This window comes from Choristoneura fumiferana, chromosome 27 (genome assembly GCF_025370935.1).
Source record: "Choristoneura fumiferana chromosome 27, NRCan_CFum_1, whole genome shotgun sequence".
In the NCBI taxonomy this organism is placed as follows: Eukaryota; Metazoa; Arthropoda; class Insecta; order Lepidoptera; family Tortricidae; genus Choristoneura; species Choristoneura fumiferana.
This window is the reverse complement of record NC_133498.1, coordinates 7,799,792-7,822,080: the sequence shown is the minus strand read 5'-3', so window position 1 is coordinate 7,822,080 and position 22,289 is coordinate 7,799,792. Positions and strand designations below refer to the sequence as shown.

The window sequence follows — 22,289 nt, the reverse complement described above, 5'->3', positions numbered from 1 at the left end:
GGGCTGGTGGACCATCGGCCTCATCAACAGCCGCTACCGCTACCTCACGGCCGAGACCTTCGGCTTCAAGATCAACGCCAACGGCACCAGCCTCAAGAAAAAGCAGATATGGACTCTGGAGCCGGCATCGGGGAACGCTAATGACAGTAAGTTAATTATGAATTAGGCGTTACTTTGCTGAGGTCCATACCAAGGAATTAAATACTTTGCTGTACTGTGAGATCTGTGGCGAGGATTGTGTTTTTCATGAACCATTAGAAACTCTCCATTTACCTCGCCTCGTTCCGCTCAGCTGTTTCCACTAGAGATGTGCTGTGCGAGGGAGGTAAATGAAGCGTTTCTATTGGTTAATGAAAAACATATTCCTCGCAACACACCCTGGCGCATCTTTGGTGGAAACGCTGCCTAGCCTAACCTCCTGACCACAGCAGGGCTACTACGAAACGCGGAACTCGAAGTTCGTGTCGTACCGTCCCTCTAGCTCTCGTATTAAATAGTATAAGTGTCAGAGGGACCGCACGACACGAACTTCGAGTTTCGTAGTAGCCCTGCAGATACGCGCGACACGCGGAGCGGCGAGCGTTTTCTCTTTACAGAAAACGCTCACCGCTCCGCCGGTCGCGCTTGTCGTGGCCGGCCTGTAATAACAGGTTGTGTACAAACAGAACGTGCTCACAACCCTGTGTTTACTACAGCTGCGCTTGCGCGTGTGTAGCTTGTATTAAAATCATAGCATCGGTCATAGAAATAGTTCCAACTTAATAGTTTTAAGTGCTGCCAATTACATATTCGACACTGCCATTATAACATTACCGGGTCGGGATATGATCACTGCTATTAACTTCTTTAACAACCGTTTTTAAGTACTCAATCTTAGTGGTCTAAGAACAAATGACAGTAGGTGAGCAGAGCAATCAGGGTGCCCACTTTCTGAAAAGTCAGGGAAATTAGCTAGAAATCCAAAAAGTCTGGGAAAGAACTCGTGATAGTCGTGATTCCCCAAAAATTAGCTCGATATTTTGACACCAGTCATTCCAGTTCTGGGCGACGTATTAAAGAGTGGCACTATAAAAACAGTCAACGAAAAAGTGAGCACGTTCGGTGTGCAGTGAATTCCTATCATCGGGTCTAGCTTAGTATCTCGGGCAATAAAAAAAACATTATAAGTGTCATGTATCCTGCTTTGAAATGTACATGATTGGTCAGAGAAACTTAGAAATGTGACCAGGAAAAGTCAGGAAAAAGTCAGAGATTTGTAGTACCTTGTGCACTGTGTACCCTGGCAATTCAAACCTTGTAAATATGCAGCTCATAGGGATGGCTACATTTATGCACCGTTTGCATCCCTAGAGCCGTGAGGACCGGCAGAACCCAAGGAGATAAATGTTTCAGGTGAATCAGCCTGGCTATTCAATGAGGCTGCCAACCTTCTGGACACAAGCGCAAAGGTGCGATGATGATCATAGAGGAACTTCAATACTTTTCTGGGAAATTGCATACGGTTTTAAATAAAATTCCAGTGTCAAGAAGACATTAATATCTAAGGCGTATTAGAAAGTTAATGATTATATCATGGACAGGGATGCTTGGAAATAATTCCGATCCGCATTGGCGATCCCTTCAATAGAACCTACTGTGTTAGAAATAAAGCGTGTTAAATACTTGTGATAAGCCTGTGATGTATAGATATCATTGAATAATATTGTAAATCTGTTTAAAAAAATATATACCTCGTTGAGTTTCTTGCCGGATTCTTTTCAACAGAGGTTTTTCCGAACAGGTGGTAGTTTTTTTTGACATTCATAAGTGTTTTATAGCCTAAATTAATAAAGATATTTTGACTTTGACTTTGACTGCGTTTCCACCAGAGATGTGCGAGAACGCGTTGCGAATAGGCTTTTGTCATATCAATAAGAAAACGCCGCGCCGCTGAGCTGTTCCCTTGGAAACTGGGCATTTTTCTGGGATAAAAGTAGCCTATGTCACTCTCTGGCCCATAAACTATCTCTATGCCAAAAATCACGTCGATCCGTCGCTCCGCTTCGTCGTGAAAGACGGACAAACACACAACCACACACCCTTTCATATTTATAATATTAGTATGGATAGTCCGGCTTGACAGACGCGTACTTATTTATTTACCATCCCAATCTCAACCTATTGGAGAATTGTCCTCCAAAATAACTCTATGCAAAGTTTTGTTCAAGCAAACTACAAACCACGAAGAAGACAAGTATTAGGTTTGGTTGTATCGTAAAAACTTGTCAGACAGATTGCCATCGGTCTGTCAACTGAAATCTTCGTTTCGCATTAATAATGTCACCTGCGCCACAGTCCACGCTACTCGCACACGTTGATTTAAGGCTTCCACTCGATCCCCATCAATTACCTGGTTTGGGGTGCTACCCTCGCCAAGGTCCCTGGCTGAGGGGTGTCAAGTGCGATCAATACAAGGGACGATCAGGTGTTATTTTATTTCAACATTGGCACGATCCAATTGGATTAAAATTTAACTTTGGCGGCGCGGTTAATAGTCATGGAAACTTACAGGTTTTTAACACTTAGGCAGTGCTTCCACCAGAGATGTTTGAGGATGTGTCGCGAGCAATGTTTTTTTCATGAACCAATAGAAACGCTTCATTTACCTATCCTCGCACAGCACATCTCTGGTGGAAACAGCTGAGCGGAGCGAGGCGAGGTAAATGAAGCATTTCTATTGGTTAATGAAATAGTAGATTGATAACCAAGGGTGGAATGAATGGACAATTTCACCCGAGTTAGACACTACTTTTCATTTCGACTGTGAGGAAAGTAAAATACTACAAAATAATTAGAATAATAACAAATTGAATTTACTTATATCCAACCTCCAACGGTACCTTTTCGACCTGGCCACTTGCCACGGCCGACTATAAAAGAAAATCGAGTTGGTCACGACCAAGGAGCTTATATACATAACTGGAGGTTGAACGCCGAACGCAGAAGTTTGACCCTTATTACTTATTTATATATTCCATCTTTTTCTTTCACATTTCACGAATGACTTCCTAACTAAAGAAAGAGATAGAATATGTTCGTGACGTAATAAAGATCAAATTATTATTTCTTGTTTCAAACGGATGTTCGGCGTTCAACCTCCAGTGTTGTATATAAGCTCCTTGGCCACGACGTGCATCTAGATGGCCATGCCGAAAAAAAACTGTCATCGACGTAACTCAATTATCTTCGACTTCGTGGCTAATCGAAAAATTAGAAAAAAAAATACTTTCCTCCCTAGAGATGAAAACGCAATTTTCCACCCGGCTATCTACCCATGAAAATTAAACTTTCCGAACAGGAGAGATGAAAGCACAGTCCTCGCACGCAACACATCCTCGTTCATTTCTGTGGAAACGGAGCCTAAGGGCTAGCGAATACATAAAATACACAACTTTTCCACTCAACAGTTTACTCGATGTAAAAGTTGTATATACGCGCTACCCCGGGCTAATATTTTGACTATCGGCTAACTTAAATAAAATGTAACATTTTCCAATTCACACGGCTCGTTAATCTTCTAAAATTATGATCCAAATAGAGATTATAAAGATCTCATTAATCTTTGATATAACTTGCTCTCTATTACTCTATTCCATTGCGGTTTACGGTCGCTTTCGACGTTAATCACCACTAGAAAGTATCAGATTTGAATATAACAAAGTAACGGTTTATATGATTTAGATTAATGGATGAAGGTTTATCTTACTTTTTTACGAGCAATTATTTTAACCTTTATGTACATCGTGTTTTTTTGATATCCGTTAGCTTTGACTGACGACTCAGTTCATTAATATGAACTACCTGATAATTAACTTTTTCGAACAATTGAAAAAAAAATTTTTTTTCAAAACAAAATCTTTTTTTCTTGCATATAATAGCGTCACATTCATTTTTAATTGGTAAATTATAAAATAAACAAACTTGACAATTACATTAATACAATACAAAAAAATGACTCCAAAAAACCAATCACAATTTGATTGCTTAGTAGCGACATCTCTTGTCTGGGTGAGCGGTTGGTTCCGAAAGAGTGTGACGTCTCTCGATGAGAGCGGAACATAGATGTCGCTAGTGCTGCTGCATAAGTAGCGTAGTAGAAATAAGCAATCTGAGATATGTATGCATAGGAAAAATTCGTGTCTAGATTCCTGTCCAGCGGTGGTGTAGGGGTTATAATAGCACGCAGCATGGATTGCTGAGGACCTGGGTTCGATTCCCAGCGCTAGTCACTTTTTCTGGTTTTTCTGTGCATGCATGTCATAGTTTGTATTTTCGATATTGACAAGTAACATTTTTAAACAGTAAGAGTTGGCGCCTAGTGTCTTTAACACGTGTCGTTAACGGATATCAAAAATAACACTGTGTATATTTATTTCGGGGGTAGTTGGAAACGGCTCTAATTAGTCTTAAAATAAGTACATATTAACTTTGTATTAAGCAATCTTTGTTAACTCCAGGCTCCTGTTGTATAACATGATAGCTTACAAAGGGTTGATAATATTTTTCGCTCAACTAAAAACAATTACTTTGCTCATCCGAGATCATACTATAGCTACGTCTATGAAACAAATGTGTATTCATGCAGCTCCTCCACCTCCACACTGTAAGAAAACACACAAATCACACAAACTCATCTATCACCACCACCACATGAGAATGAGCTCTGTTTGAGTTCGCAACTCTTCAGTTTTGTGTGGTGGTGCTGATAGTTGGGTCTGTGATTTTTGTGTGTTCTTAGATTACAGTGTCGAGTTGGAGAAGCTGCATGAACACACATTTGTTGCATAGACTTAGTAGTAGTTACGTAATGTCGCGCCGAGTAGGAAAGTAATTGTTTTTAGTTTATTGAAATGGACCTCCGTTAAGTATCGTCTGATTAAATAATTATTTTTCGCTTTAAAATTTTATTATACACAAAAATAATTTATATTACGGGTTAGTTTGTCAGTGAAGGGCAAAGATATCGACACGGCCAAAGTTGCAAAAATATGTATACTTACATATAAAGTCGTGTATACATAATATATCGTGTACATACATAAAAATACATAGGATGCAATACTGCACGACTAATAAAGTTAGTGATCGTAAAAGGGTGGCTGCTGGGGTCCTCTGGGCATAAAGTTATACTGTAAACTTGTGAATTATTAAGCAAATAAATATTTTTGTATAATTTTTTGTATTTTTTGTATATTGTTGTAACTGTGGCCGCGTCGATATCTTTGCCCTTGACTGTAATAAGTTGCAGTATAACCATGTCTTTCCAGGTATGATCTACCTTCGTTCACACCTGGACAAGTATCTGGCAGTGGATTCGTTCGGCAACGTCACATGCGACTCTGAAGAGAAGGAGGCTGGCAGCAAATTTCACATTAGGTAATCTTTTTTTTTATTTACGAGTTTGTCGAACCTTTGATTTCTGACCCACCGTACAACGTTCTCACAGTAAGTGTCAATAAATTCTCTTGTCAAGCAATGCGATGCCACTATGACTTTTTCTACGAAAAGGTTCCACAGTGGGTCACGTACCTCTTATATAAAGAATAGAAAGTAATGTTGGTTGGAATAGAGTTTTAATTTCAATATGATTCGTTCTTGAAAAAATGGTAAAAGGAGACCATGATCTATTATTATTATTAGGGTACCGTTTATCCTATCCATTTGAGGCAGGAAACCTAAAATACTGCTGAGTGTAACCACAAAATAGAAATTAAAACCCCACTTCCCATAGTTCCCATACAAACATAATAAGGGTGAAACCAGACGAGCGTATTTTTTTAAGTTGTAAGTCGCGTAATTTAAAATTTTCTAAGTTGTGTCGCGTAAGTTTCTAAGTTGTGAGTCGCGTAATTTTGGTTTTATACAATGTGTACAACTCGTTTTGAGTCGCCTTGTGGGACAAACTGCACTTTTGTATAAGTCCGAATGCAAACTCACAACTCAAAAAATTACGCTCGTCTGGCATCTTTCTGTCTGAACTTTACTTTCTCTTTCAACCATTTCCTCAGTCGGACTCTAACTATCGCAAACCCATCTACCGCCTCTATAAACGCTAGATTAATCTGTTATTTACGTTATCGCAAAAACTTGCGTTATCAGCACAGCATCATAACTTTTTGCAGTTTTTGCAATCATAACTCATGTCATCTTGACAACGGAAATAGAGTTTTTTTTCACTGCCGCGGAATACTAATCCAACTGACTCACCGGATGTCGGATATCGACTTTACGACGCAGCCGTGGTGTCGCGTGCAAATTAAGAATTACTTCTGACATTAACAATACCTTTACCAGTCTCCAGGCTCGAAGCCTGACCCAACAGAAGCGGATTGTCGCTTGTCTAAGCGACCGAAGTTACGCGCTTGATAAGCGCGGAAATTACCCGAATTCAATCTAAAGTACCATCAGCCAAATAAGTAGTCTATCAATTTTTAAACAAGTTCCTATCAAATGAATATGTCGCTTAGTCGAACTTTCAAGTTGACTGACACGACTATTGGCATTATTGTTTTATGACGTGCAAACGATTATCACTTTAGGGTGGTAGACCATATATTTGGCTGATGGTACCTTAATTACTAGCAACATATTTGCTGCAATTACGTCACGTTTTGACCAAATTCAGTCGGGCGTATGACGAAGTTCAGCTATCTAGTTTTTCTACAAGCTTTTGACTTGCCCTTGTTGTTGTTGTTCGGACAAAGTTCATTTTGACGCACATCCAGTGGTCGGATTGATGTGAAAGTTGGCATGTGGGCCCAGCTACTTATGTCCGGTGACAATTAGTAATCCGATAGTGAAGTTCTGGTAGTCCGGCCAGGATCGTCTCCGCACTACGGAACTCCTCAACGGTAATTGGCATCGACTTGAATGAAATTCGGTACTGAAATTTAAATAGTTAAGATGACAAAGCAAGTACAGTCACGGGCAAAGATATCGACACGGCCAAAGTTGCAAAATAATGTATCTCTTCTTGTCGTTTCACTCTTGACAGAGTGGTCGTGGTCATCCATCATTTTCTAAATAAATAATGTATACACGGCCTTAATGTTAAGTGCATAAAGTCGTGTATACATATTTTTGTAACTTTGGCCGTGCCGATATCTTTGCCCTTGACTGTACATACAATCAAGAAAACAAAAAAAGCATACTAAAATGAAATTTTTATCAGAAATTTATTACATGTAATGAAAATAATATTGTTGTGTTGACATTTGTAAATTTAATTGACATTGCCTTATAGACTTGCAAAATAGTTTTTTCCTAAGATTGCTGTGGTAAAGGTCATTTAGTAACGTCTTTGCTAACAACATTAACATTTTGCATTGCATTACGATACTTATAATTACCTAAAGTTTGATAGAAGAAGATAACTTGCAATTAATGTGGCGCATGGCGTGTTGTCTGGATTAATTAGTTGTACTCCATGTGCGGTACAATATAGTAGTTTATTTATGATGTCGTGTTTTTTACAAATAATATGAGTCCGACTCGTGCACTGAGGACTACTTACAATCAATAGCAAAAATATTAGTTCTCAACAATTTTGACAAATTCCTAAAATAAGTCAAGACAAGCTTCTTAGATCACCTAAGGTGAAAGAGGTGGTGGTTCTATAAATTTTACTTTTGATACCATTAAACTGAATTCAACACTTCTTCTAGCTAATGACCATTTCAATCTTACTATATCGTCACTACTTAAAAAGGTCGTACCTCAAAATCGATAATTTATCTGAATTAACTTAATGATAATTATTTTATGGATCAATTTTGTTGACCAATTGATATGTGATAAGAGATTTTTCTAAAGTAGTGGCGATATTTGGCGGATGCGATGCAATATAGTTTTTGTCATCTTTATTTTGTCATCTACTGGGCATAAGCATGTCAAATGCTAGGACATTTATCTTAGTTAACTTTCATTTTGGCTAGTTAGGTAGTAAGAAATTTGTTTCAGTGCATTAATGCGAACTCACCCTGTGCTGTGTTAGGGGTGACCTTTCTCGTTCTTTGAAAGGGCAGACGACTGTGACTCACATTTCTCCCAAATAAGTAAACAAAACGCGGATGACTCAGTGACGAGCGTATCGGAAATAACTTGGCTCGTTTAACTGCGTGCTGCGGGGGAGAAATGTGTCACTGTTTACAATATAACTGTATATCTAAGGGTGGTTTTCAGCTGTTCACTTATCTTATATTTTTAAACGCGCAATTCTGCCCTCCTAAGCGAAAAGGCGCTATCTCAATAAAATCACTTTTGAGTTATTAAAACTATTGTGTAGCTTAAAACATTCTGCATCATATGGCTCGTAAATGACAGAAAAGCGTTTTTTTTTAGATAGCGCCTTTCGGCTTCGGAGGGCAGAATTCTTGTACATTTTTTTTTTGGGAATCTCGGAAACGGCTGACGATTTCGATGAAATTTGATATTGAAGGTTTTCGGGGATAACAATCGTTCTAGCTTGTATTTCTGGGAAAACGTGTGTTCGAGATTTAGCCGGAGGGAAGCATTTAGTTATCAACCAACCAGTGTATGTATACCCGCCGCTTCGCACGCGTAATTAAATCCAGAGGTTGAATTGAAGTTCCGGTATTACTAAAGCCTCGTGGGAATTCCCCAGAATTTTATCCCGACCGGTGGGAATATCGAGATAAATAAGTAACTTATGTGTTATTCCAGTCCAGACGACCAGCTATCTACGTACCAAATTTGTTCCACAGTTTTTGCGTGAAGGAGTAACAAACACACGCACACACGTTTAGTAAGATACCACTAATGTCGAACGGATTACGGTCGGATACTAACGCCATCTAACGATACTGCAATTTATTGGATCAGATTACTTTGCGGATGTCCATATTAATGAACCAAAACAGACAAAATTACTTCGCGGAATTTCGTCGCGGGTGAGCACGTAATTGTGTTAGCTCATTGATACTACAATTGTCAAAAACTCATTGCACTGGATCGTTGGACTTCGCGCCAATTTTGAATTATTTAACTGTTAAATTTTATTAATGAACGTCTCTGAGCATAGCATTAATTTATCAGAGACTACACAAATGTGTGCCACTAAAATTACACATGTATTAGGCACACAATTAAATGCAACACTGATTTGCATATATTTTGTACATTGCGTACGGATACGTTTCCGCATTAAGACATACGTTTTATTTGCATATCTAACAACATTGTTTTAGTTGAAACATTCGGAAGTTCTTATAAAACGCATAAAACCTTACATTCTATAGTTCCTCTTTCTAGATAGAACAAAACTTGATTACTTTTTTTAGTTTCTCTTAGTGTGTCTGTGTGAGAAAATCGATTAAGTAGTCGCGAATAATCGAAGATACAATCGACAGGCGTAACTCTGATGGCGTCGACGTGCATACAAGTGTTCACGTTTACGGGTTGCGCGGCATGTGTAAACATAATTGTATGTATGACCGACCGTGCCGTCGCACTCCGACGCCCGTTCGACAGGTGTGAATTTGTGGAAGCGATCGCTCCTCGGCGATATACAAATATTGCAATAGTGCTTGATATATTGCAAAAGTACATCTCTCTTATTCTAATTTACCTTAACCTAAATTAGAATAAGAGAGACAGAGTTAAATCAGATGCCGTCTCCGTCTATTCGAACAAAAAAAATAGAGACGGCAGCACACCTAACCGCCAGTTAACACTAATCAATGGATGGTGAAACAGCCCCTAAGACTTCATAGGTACAAACTGTTTTTAAACCAAATAAATGTATTCTTCTTTTATAAAGCAACTTGAAATCCAATACGGAGCAGTTGTCTGCTTATTCGAAAAAACATGTTTGTTTTTACAAACCAGAATAGCATTACAGCAGTGTTTCATAATTACTCAGTTAATAATCTTTCTTATTTAAGATTTATAAAGTTATTATTGAAGCACGCGTTACTTTGCGGAGGTCCAAATCAATGAACTAAAAACAATTAGAAACCATATTTTAGAAAAGTAATGTACCTAAAATCTAGTCAAGTCGAATCTTGAACTTGCTTTACATCTCAAATTAAATGAAATCTACATAGCACCTATATAGATTTCAATTCTTTTGTCGGTGAAGGCATCAACGGTGAAAAAAACGACGCATATTCTTAATATTGAACTTGGCTCTCATTTCACATTTACGTTTTTGGTGGGACTCTTTTTAATTTCTATTCTATTTTTTATTGCAACCATGGTGTTTGTACAAGTCTTAAAACATAATTTGTTATACTTTTAGGTGTTATAATTGCCACCTGTTATAAAAATGGGAGTGTTATGAAAATGTTTGAGCGGCATTTGTTTCTATTTCAGTGCGACGACCGAAGTAGGACCATTTTGAAAGGTGCATTTGACTTCGTGTATGAGTCACGATGTACAATCCAGTTAGATTTGTACACTTGTACCGTAGTTGTAGTAGTTAGTTGATGGAGTGCAGAGAAAGAACGATGTTTTAATGTTGCTTTATTCACGTTTAAGATACACAGTAAGTTAGTTAGTTCTCCTTTCGATGTTTATCGTATGACTATGTTAAGCACTCTAAGTTATTATAATAAAAACAAGTATTTATAAAAGGTTATTGCTCGGCTGTATGTAGGTCGCAGCGTCAACATAAAAATGTACAGTGGTGAGACTGTACATATTGGCAACCCCCAACCAAGGGAAACAAAAAAAACATTAAGTACAAAAAATAAACTATGATAAATCTATGATAATTGATAACGTTAATTGAAGTCGAATGCGACGTTGTTGATTTGCGCGACGTGTTCCTGCGAGGACTGCGCCTGGCTCCTCGCCGGTCTGGGTGTCTTCTCTCGTCGGTAGTTAGATGTTCTTGGTATAGGTGACATCTCAATATCCTCGTAATGTGGCTTCACTGATTGCAATGAGCATTGGCTGTGTAGTTTTCGTTTTGTACAGAAATGTGGGTAATATCTTCTTATTGTCCACAAAATGACAACAAGGACAGCCGCTGCCAAAAGAGAATAACAGACAGCGTATTGATGGATATCGTGCGTTGTGAGCCCGGAGGGGAGATGGTTTTCATGTTCCTTCTGGGAATGTAGTCTCTTGTAGATCTCTTCTGTGTCTTGGTTATCAGACAGGTATGAACCTGGGATGTTCTGATATGTTAGATTAACAATTTTATTCACCGACGAATTTAATGAAGGCACGTTGAAGGTGTAGTCTATATGAACTCTGCTGTTGTACTGGCTGTGAGAATTAATAGTTAAGTAATTCGATTGCAGCACGCAGCCTTGGGCTAAAGTCACTAGTCCTGATGATTTCATTGTGTATGACGTAACGTCATTCTCGCAAATAGTGCGCAGTGCGCAAGCTTCACAGCACACTGCAAGCCAAGCGTTTGGCGTATGCAACTCGAACCAAGCCTCTTTGCATGACGTTTTTGTGACGTCACACGGTGACGTCGCTCGATGACTCAATAGTTTCGCCTCGCACGGGATATTGTTGTTGTGTAGGTTAAAGACCGGCAAATTCTTGTTGCATATAAAATTACCAGGCTTCATTTGAACACATTGCTTCAGGTCATCCTTCAGTAATGATATGTACGTATTTTTGTGAAAGTTTACAGCGATGTACGTCGAACTGGTTTTGACGATGGTAAACCCTGAGTTAGTATTAATGGGCAATGGGATGACACGATGCAATGAAAAGTCTTCGTCCGAGATCAATGGTATGTGCAGTTCAAAGAGAAAAAGGTTATCTGTTGCTCTAGCTTTGATATATAGTAGTTTGTAGAGATCCTTAATATCTTCTCGGATGCTGTCTACTGGTAGAGATAGTGTTTTCGGCAATTTTCCAGAAATTTCACTCAGTTGTTTGACTAGGTTGACTGGTGGGATAAGGTGCACGTCTATGTGACCCTTGTAGACGTCAGTTAGCGAGTTGAAAAGCATTTCTTGCACGGTTCTCAGGTTGTTTATCAGTAGGTATGCAGATAAAGCTGCCGAGTTAAAATAGGTTGTGGCCATAATTATCTCTATTTCTGATTCAACCTTAGCGAAGTTAACATTGGTTTGATTCATGAACTGCTCTATCACGTCAGATTGCCTCTTGATGTTATCTTCATGTCTTCTCAAAACGCTATTTTCCAGTTCTACTATTGATGTTTGGTTTTTAATTAGTTCCAGTAAATAGTTTTCGTTGTCTTGGACCGCTTCGATATCGTTCTTATATTTTTCGGCGAACCGTTGATCCAGGATACCGAATAAGCTGTTTGCTAAGTAGCCCACTCCGTCTATAAGTCCACGCCTTTTTCGACTTGCTAAATGTTTGTGTGGAGCTAACAGAATAGTGTTATAATACTCGATAATTTTTACTTCATGGTATAGCTGCTCCAAAGTAGTTTTACAGTATCTGGGATCCGTCTTCTGGCACCAATCGTCTATTCCAAACAGGTAAGTTTCAATGCGACGGACCCCGTCCCAGTAGTTCGTCAAATTGTAATACATAAGTAACGTCCATTCATTGTGTATAATTTGAATTTTTCCCATCGAGTCATAGTAAATCGGCCGCTCGGGTTCGAGAGATGTAATTTGAGCCGTTGTTGTGAAGTCGGCGGCACGTGATTCAATTATCATTGCGCATATAGTTATGAATGTTGTGAATAATGATAAGAGGCATTGTTTTTAGTGACGTTTCTGGGCGCAGATCGTGCAGGTTTCTTCGCGTTGGTTTCAGTTTTTTGGTTGTCTGGCTTAGGCGCCATTCGAATGTCCTCGGGGTATTTGCTGATACTTTCTACGGGTAATGGAGCTAGTTTTACGACAGGACGCTTGATGGTGCTGTTTTGAGTTTTCATTGTAGCCACTCTTACGTAACCGTCTGTTCCAGGGTGGAGTTTTATTACACGACCCAGAGCCCATTTTCCCGGGGGCAAGTTATCTTCCTTTAGTAGTACGATGTCGCCTTCTTTAATGTTTCTTGTTGGCTTGTTCCACTTACTTCGTTTTTGCAATTGACATAAATAATCGTTTGACCAATGCTTCCAAAATTGTTGCATCATGTGCTCAGTTAGTTGCCATCGCCGACGTAAGTCGATGCTTCTGACGTCACTGTGATCCGAAAGCGGCAATGATAAGATTGGAGTTCCCGTTAAGAAATGGCCTGGAGTTAGATAATGGTAGAACTCATCTGGGTCTTCGGTGAGGGGGCAGAGCGGTCTGGAGTTCATGCAAGCTTCAATTTTTGCCAGGAGTGTTGTGAATTCCTCGTAAGTTAATTTCTGTTCTCCAAGGACGCGCCGAAGGTGATATTTCAGGAATTTCACAGAACTTTCCCATAATCCTCCCGCTGTAGGCCAGGCAGGTACGTTAAAGTGCCACTCAACCTCCAGCTTCCCAATCTCGTCGAAGAAGCTTGGTGATAAAATTTGTTCGAATTTCTCAAACTCGTTTCTCAGGACCTTTGATGCGCCGACAAAGTTAGTTCCGCAATCAGAGTACATATGTTTAGGTGTTCCACGCCGCGCACACATACGCTGGAATGCCGCAAGGAAAGTTTCAGTGCTCATGTCAGAAGCTAACTCAATGTGCACAGCCTTTGTAGCCATGCATACAAACACGGCTATGTAGCCCTTAGAGGTTTTCACACCCCTGCCCTTGTTGATTTTGACCTCCACGTGACCGGTAAAGTCCACCCCGGTGTGAGTAAATGGCCTTGATGGGTTCGTTCTCTGCGGAGGCAAATCAGCCATTAGTTGATAGTTATCTGTTGGTTTGAAGCGCAGACAGCGTACGCAGTGACGGAGCTGATCCTTAACGGCTCTGTTTCCGCCGATGATCCAATAACGCTGTCTTATGTATGCCAAGGTAAGTCGAGCTCCTCCATGTAGGGTCTGCATATGTCCATGATGAATGATGAGTTGAGTCAGTGGTCCTTTTTTCGGTAAAATGATCGGATTTTTCATTTCGGATGGTAAACTTGATTTGTTTAGGCGTCCGCCGACTCGAATAATTCCCTTTTTATCAAGGTAAGGATTCAACTTGTACATACAGCTGTTTGTACTGACTGATTTTTTGTTCCACAATAGTTTATATTCTTGCGTAAACTCTGCCTTTTGTGCGCATCGCGTCACGTGTTCATTTGCTGCCGTCAGTTCGCCCGTCGTTAGGTAGCCGGCGTCAAATTTCTTCTTGTTGCGTACATTTGCACTAAATCGCAGTATCCATGCCGTAACTCTGATTACTCGTGTTAATGAACTATGCTTCTGCATTAATGTTACGATAAAGTTGTCAGTTTCTTTTGTAATTAGGGTTGCCTGCGTTTTGTCCGATGTTCCCATGTCCGTTGTAAAGAGACAAGTTGAATTGAACGGTTCTTCTTGGTATTCGTTAGTTTTGAGAAACGCAGGACCGTGCCACCAGAGGTCAAATTTAATCAGCTTGCTCGGATGCAGACCTCTCGAAGCGCAATCAGCTGGGTTTAATTCTGATTTTATATATTGCCATTTCTGGGCGGGTATGATCTGCTTAATAGCCGAGACGCGGTTGGCTATGTATTTTTCCCATCTTGACGTATCTCCTTGCAGCCATGCCAGGACCACTTGAGAGTCGCACCAAGCTCTTGTAGTGATGTTGAAATCAGTATAGGCTTCTATGGCTTTTTTCATAAGTTTGGAGAGCAGAAGAGCGCCACATAATTCAAGTTTAGGTAAAGTTATTTTTTGCGCTAGCGGTGCAACCCTAGTTTTGGCTGTTAACAAAGTTATAATAGGCTTGCCGGCTTCGTTTATTGTGCGTGTGTATATGACACAAGAAAATGCTTTTTCACTTGCATCACAGAAGCCTAGAAGTTCGATCTCTTTATTTGAGGCCCCAATCCACCGATTCAACTTCATGTTGTTGACTTGTGGTAGTTCATTCTTTACTTTCAGCCATTCATCTGTGATATCGCTGGGTAGACCGTCATCCCAGTTAAGTTTTGAGAGCCAGACCTTTTGGAACAACAGTTTAGCTATAATCGTTACGGGTGACATCCAGCCCAAAGGATCATAAAGTTTCGATATCTCGGAGAGTAGGACCCTTTTCGTTAGTTGTGGTTTTTCCTTTAGCTTCACATTCCAGTTAAAAGTAAGGGTGTCAAGTTTCGGGTTCCATTCAATTCCCAGAGTTTTCATGGCTTCTTCGTGCTTAAAGTCGAATGTTTCTGTAGTTGATTTCTGTTCTTCAGTTAAATTTTCAAGTAGGGCTGGATGATTTGCAGACCATTTCCGCAGGTTCATGCCGCCTCCTTGAAGTAAATTTATAAGTGATTCTTGCAGCTGTTTAGCTTCGTCGATTGAGCTATGACCGCTAACTAGGTCATCGACATAGAACTCAGTTTGAAGTATCTTTGCAGCCTCTGGGTATTTATGCCCGTCATCCATAGCTAGTTGCTTAAGGGTCCTCATGGCGAGCCAAGGTGCGCTTTTGGTTCCGTACGTAACGGTGCACAGCTGATATTCCTGCAATGGCTCGGATGGTGAATTTCGCCATATGATCTTCTGCAGTGGTTGTTGATCTTGAGACATCCAAATGCATCGATACATTTTTTCTATATCGGCGGTGAATGCGTATTTATAGGACCGCCATTTAATTATTAAAGCTTGAATGTCCTTTTGTAGGTTAGGACCTTTTTCCTGTAAGCTGTTTAAGCTGTACCCAGTTGACGTTTTTTGCGAAGCATTAAAAACAACCCTTAATTTTGTGGAAGTTGCATTTTCTCTCAGCACGCTATGGTGAGGCAAGTAGCACTCTTGAGTTGATCTCGAAGTTGAAATTGCCATGTGTTGTAAGTTCTCGTATTCTTTGATAAAATCTTTGTACATCTGAGCCACCTTTTCCTGTCTTTCCAATCTTTTTTCAAGTTGTAAGAATTGAGATACTGCAATTTGTCTGGATTTTCCAAGCTTTTCTTCGAAGTTGGTGCATAATGGCATTTTGACTATGTACTTTCCGGTCTCATCTCGCTGAATTGTTTTATTATAATATTCTTCAGATTGGTCGTCCTTGGGAGTTTCATCATAGTTTTGTGATATATCTTCATTTTCCCAAAATTGAGTGAGTTCATTCATATCTATTAGAGTTGCGTGACAGTTGAAAGTTGTTAATTTGCCGCACAGAATCCACCCCAAATGTGTTTGTTGTGCTACAGGAGACTGCTGGTCACCCTTCAACACTCCGTCCATGATAATATCGGCATATACGTCCGCCCCGAGCAGCAGATCCACCGGGCGGGATACATTGAAGTCTGTATCGGCAAGTTGTAAGTTCTTTAGATGAGGCCAAGTAGTTTTTTCAAAAGTGGCGTTAGGTAGATTGTTAGTAAGTTTCTTAATGATCATAGCTTCCGTCTCAAATGTGAAGTCAGAGTACAAAGACTTGCATGTTAATTGCAGTTTTCCTTTGCAGTTTCCGGAAAGCTCTCCTATTCCGGATATTGTGGCGTTTAGACTCCTTCTAGGTAATCTCAACAGTTGTGCAGCGTTCTCAGTTATAAGATTCACTTGCGAGCCTTGATCAAGTAGAGCTCGGAGGGTGATAAAGGTGCCATCAAGTGTCTGTAGTTTAAGTTTAACCGTAGTTAACAGAACTTCCATCTCCTTTGTTGCCAAGTGATGAGTAGAAGAAGTCTGCGGGTGAGTTGAGGGCCGTTGACCTGCGTTATTATTTCTCGAGTTAGTTAAGTTATTTGTAGAAATAATTTTGTTCGTAGTATTGTGTAATAATGAATGATGCTTCATATTACATTCTTTACACGTTTTGTTGGATTTGCATTCCTTGTCCCCGTGACTGAACAGACAGTTTTTGCAAACCTGCAGTTTTGCAACTGTATTGTTTCGTTGCAACACGTCTAGGGCAATGAACTTCGGGCATTGCATCAACACGTGCCTCCCGTCGCACAACGGACATTGACCATAAACGGCATGGTAAGTTTTCGGGTAAGGTTTGTTGTAGTTGAATGGGTATGTCTTCGATGCGTGCTCTTTATTGTAGGCTTTGACGAATGACGGCTTTTGCTGGATGACAACATCTTTTCTGGAACGTCTCATGGTTTCGTATGCCATAAACTTACTCTCCAGGAAGAATAAGAAATCGTGCAAAACTGGAACTTCCCTATGGTCCCGTAGTTCCTTCACGTATTCATTGTGGGTAGCAGAATCTAGTTTTTGTGCCATTAAATACACTATGATTGGATCCCATGTAGAAATATCAAGACCAATGTTGGATAATCCGCTTAAACATTCTGTTATAGTATCGTGCATCTTCCTTAGGTTGTAGGCTTCAGGTTGTTGTATGATCGGAAGCTGTAGTAAAGTATTCATAAAAGAGATAAACTGAAGGCGTCGATTGTCGTAGCGTTGGTTAAGTATATCCCAGCAGGAGACATAGTTTTCAGCACTGATGGTAAGATGCTGGACCAATCTTTCTGCTTCTCCTCTAAGTTTAGTTTTGAGATGCTGCATCTTTTGGGCCTTGTTGATAGTCGGATTGTTGTGAACGGCTTCTATGAATAGATCTTTAAAAGAAATCCACTGATTGTAATTTCCTGAAAATTCAGGAATCTCTATTCTCGGCGCGGATTGTTGATAATGTGCAGTTGACCAAATCTTGCTGCTTAGGTCTTTACGCATATGATCGTATCTGCTTTCTACGTCAACAAAGATCCTGTAGTAGTCCTCGTGAGAGCCCTTAAGTAAACTGTCTATCTCCCAGTGCAGTTTGTCGATAGGCGCCCACTTCGACTTCAATATGTTGAGATTATCTTCCAATTCCCATTTTTCGTTGTTGGTTGAGATAATGATTTTTGACATCGCGCGATCAATGGCTTTAAAATTACGTTGTTGATTGCTCAATAAAAGTTTGATATCGTCTCCGCTATCATGACTTTGTAATCCGGTCAAATCGAATTCAACTGGACCGCCTTCCTTTGGTAATTTATGCAGTAATTCTAGTATGTTCGATTTCGTGGATTCATACATGGCCTTAGTTTTTCCATAAATATCATCCATAAAGTAATGAATGTTCTTATCTTCAATTTCGTTCAAAAGGTCTGAATGTTGATTTTCAAAATTTCCCCACAAAGCGTCCAGAGATGTCAGCCGACTGTTTAAGTAATCTTTATTTTTCCTAGTTATACTGTCTTTTTTGTAGTTTGCACACAGAGACTTGATGCTTTCAAAGCTTGTTTGTTGTTCTTGAAGTTTGTTCTTGTTCATCGTTGGTGAGTATAGGTAGCTTCTTCGTAGTTTATAAATCCGCCTCGTAGTTTACGCCGACAGATGATAAGTTTCGCTGGTTCGTTGTTAGTATTCTGTACTTGTAGCCCTCCAAATCACGATATATGCGCCTTCTCAATTCAACTGGTGAAACCCGCTTGTGGGAGGCCAGTCAAACCGATTCGCTACCGTAATTGTGGTCAAAAGCACATAAATACCTTGATAAGTTCGAAGGACCATTAAATGTACAATCCAGTTAGATTTGTACACTTGTACCGTAGTTGTAGTAGTTAGTTGATGGAGTGCAGAGAAAGAACGATGTTTTAATGTTGCTTTATTCACGTTTAAGATACACAGTAAGTTAGTTAGTTCTCCTTTCGATGTTTATCGTATGACTATGTTAAGCACTCTAAGTTATTATAATAAAAACAAGTATTTATAAAAGGTTATTGCTCGGCTGTATGTAGGTCGCAGCGTCAACATAAAAATGTACAGTGGTGAGACTGTACATGCCGGTTTCCTCGCGATATTTACGTCACCGAATTCGTTTGTAGAGATGGTGCGTATTTACGTTACCAGGTTTTGATACCAGGTTTTTCCTTGCAAGTATACCAACCAGGTACCGACCCGATATACTTGCAAGACTTGAAAGTATTTTTCCATTAAAGTATACTGTCCCTTCAAAGTAAGTACTACTCCGTACTTAAACCTCAAAATTCCAAAAAATGCAAAATTATGTCTTACATTCATACGCATGAGGTTCAGATTGTGCTTATACATGAAATAAAATACTTTCGAAGTATTTTACGTCTTGCTTGGAATATTTTGAATCTTATCTGTATAATAACAAGGTTTAATTTAAACTTGCAAGTATTCGACTCGTTGCGTTTTGGACAGAAAATACTTTGAAAGTATTTTGATACCTGGTTTCTGCACCTGGTATGAGAGGGTGGACGTACTTTTAAGCCCTGGTACGCCATTTAGCAAGTATAACCTATCCCTATTCGTTTGTAACCACGATCTTCTGCTCGAGGGACCATAAGTCAAACCACTAGGCCACCGTGATGCTTATATGTACAAACATTCTGAAGTGTTATACTTTTACATATAGATTACCTGTAATCGTCTTTAGCCATTTTGGTAGCGCCGTTCCCTTCGTCCAGTCCGGTCTTGCCGTGTACCTTTTTTCTGTGATACGCCACGCTCCAACTAATCGGCGAAAATTATAAATAAGTACCAGTGCAAGCAAAGCAATAATACATCTTAAACCTTAATAAGGTAGAGGCGATTTAGCGACCACATTTGGAAACTGAACCTTATTAATTTCATAATACGTCACAATTTTCATTGTAATTATTGAAAATACAAGTTTTAAAAATATTCTTTGTTGGGTATGTATGTATTCGATAGCTGTTTTTGATTCTGTGGTAGGTAGTACGCCCCAACAGAATCAAAAGCAGCTATGGAAGGCCATATTGAGGGGTAAGCCACGCGTAAGTAAGCCTGACTGTACTGAAGTAAATATTTTTATTTAGGGGCCAACCATAAAGTACGTCACACCAATTTTGACCATTTGACCCCCCCCCCCCCCATGTCATGAATATAGACCATGGATGATGCTCATTTTACAATTATGTTCCTGAGTCACACACACACCCTCTTTATCTTTATCTCGATTTGATAATAACAGTATACCTGTTCGGGAAGGTCAGGTCGCAGTGGTTGCACTTGTATATGTAATTCTCGTTGGCGTGTTTCATGCGCCTGTGCACCTGAAGGTACGTCCAATGCAGGTACGAGCGGCCGCAGTCCTGACAACAAATTATCACTGTTATAAAATAACTAATTAACAAGCTTGCACTGTTATGTTTCGGCGTGGAGAGTAAGACAGCCGGTGAAATTACTGGCACTTGAGGTATCCCATCTTAGGCCTCTAGGTTGGCGAAAGCCTGGTTTGCAGATGTTTATGGGCTGATCTCTTACCATCAGGAGACCCGCTTGCTCGTTTTCCATCCAGTCAAATAAAAAAAAAAGTAATTTAAAATAAATTCTATTTCATTTAAAATAAAAAAGCCAAACAAGAGCGAGTCGGACTCGCGTACCGAGGGTTCCGTATGAATTTGAAGGTTTATATCCAGTGTTAGCAGCGCTCCTCTCTTGACATACCTAGATGTTGACACGATGGTAGATTTTTTGATATTCATAAGTTATAATAACTTAAAATTTGAATATAATTTTGAAGATATTAGGACTTTGTCTTTGATAGAAGTGTTTTTTTTACTTTATGACGGGTTCGATTCCCAAAAATCTTCGAATGCAGTTAAATGGTTTCAAAATAAAAATGAAGTCTCCTTTCAGTAAACTTCCTCTCCATTTGGGGTCTCTTAGGGCACCCTGTATATCTGGCCCTATGCTAAGGAGTGCAAAATTCGAACTTCCTATCTTGCCGTCCCGCTTACGCTAATATTATTAAATACAAAAGTGAAAGGGACGGTACGATACGAACTTCGTAATATCCCCTTGTATCTACGTACCTCGCACAAAAAATGTTTGACCACCGGGACCCTCCGTAGCCCAGGATCCCGTGGCAGAAGGTCCTGCCTCCTCTTTGAGAGGCTTATCTTGTTTCTTGGCATCGGCGAGCGAGCGCTTGTAGAAACCATGGTGGTCTTGTGGGTAGTGCATCTAGAAGAAAGGAGTACTTAACCAACAAAAACTGGAAAACCATTGTCACTTCAAAAGTCAATCATGGAAAACGGCTCAACCGATTTTGATAAAACATGTCTTAAGACCCATCGCTAGAAAAAGACCGCATTCAAAATCTGTTCACCCGTTTCAGAGCTACGGTGCCACAGACAGACACACATACAGACAGACAAACACACAGCGGTCAATCTTATAAACACCCCTTTTTTGCATCGGGGTTAAAAATGGGTCAAAATTGCATTCGAGCAACAAGGGCTTCCCTATTTTACAGCATACGCCCTGTTGCACCTCGTCGTCTTGTTTTTGCGCCCGAAAAAATGTGACGGAGTAGAGTTTTTTGTATGGGACATAGAAGCATTTTTATTTTTTCTCTAGTTAAATATTAGTTACACTGAAAAAGATAAACAGTGGCACAGTGACGTAGCGGAAGAAAATTTTGCCGCCCTCTAGTTTAGGGTACTCATTCTAATCGGTCCGGTCTAATCGGTTGAATTATCTCATCAATCCCAGCCTATACACGTCCCACTACTGGGCACAGTCCTCCTCTCAGAATGAGAACACTTGCCGTAGTTCCCACACGGGCCCAGTGCGGATTGGTAACTTCACACATACCATTAAATTTTTACGGTATTTTCTTCCGCCCCGCCCCTACTACGCCGCACCACTGCAGTGACACCACATTTCGTTTTATTTGTTAGTTAGATAGAGGACAAATAATTTCGTGACAGAGTGGTCAGAAGCAATGCAACGAAAAGAACTTTGACCCAAATACATTTCACAACAACACAAGACACAGCAATGTTAAAAGTACAAATAGACAACACGAATAACAGAATGTGTCATTGCGATTTCGAATCGGACACTGGCTCAGCATACTCGTATATATGTTAAGGAAACCTGCACAAAACTGCGAGGTAATTCAGTGCTGCTTCTGAAGTTCCCAATAGCATTGGACCCTTGCGGGAACTATGGACCATGCCCTGTCATTCTTCATTCCGACACGATGGAGATGACAACGACGACGATGATGATGATGATGATACCACATACCTGGAGTAAGTAGCGAAGCTGACTTTGCAGATGTGGCAGGTGAAAGGTTCTTGACACCTTTGTGTATGCTGCGGTGATTGTTCACGCTCTTCTAGGTAGAACACACTGGAATTGGAACATACAAAACTTTACGACATACAAAACAAAACAATACACAATTCAACATTAAACAAAATACTAACCCAGTGATACTTTGTGTCAGTAGGTTCGGGTCAGAGAAATTCTAGGGTCAATGTGGGTCACAGCGTGATTCTGG

General features: G+C 40.0%; 1 protein-coding gene and 1 long non-coding RNA gene across 2 annotated transcripts in view; one reads left to right on the top strand and one right to left on the bottom strand.

Moving 5' to 3' along the window:
- The window catches only part of LOC141443424 (uncharacterized), a 45,777-nt gene that overhangs the window by 15,132 nt on the left and 8,356 nt on the right, over nucleotides 1-22,289 (top strand). The window lies entirely within an intron of this gene.
- On the bottom strand, nucleotides 19,400-20,840 carry LOC141443425 (uncharacterized). Its single transcript, XR_012453024.1, has 3 exons — nucleotides 20,812-20,840; nucleotides 19,973-20,088; nucleotides 19,400-19,486 (listed from the first exon to the last, which is right to left on the bottom strand). It is a non-coding gene; the product is annotated as an uncharacterized lncRNA (long non-coding RNA).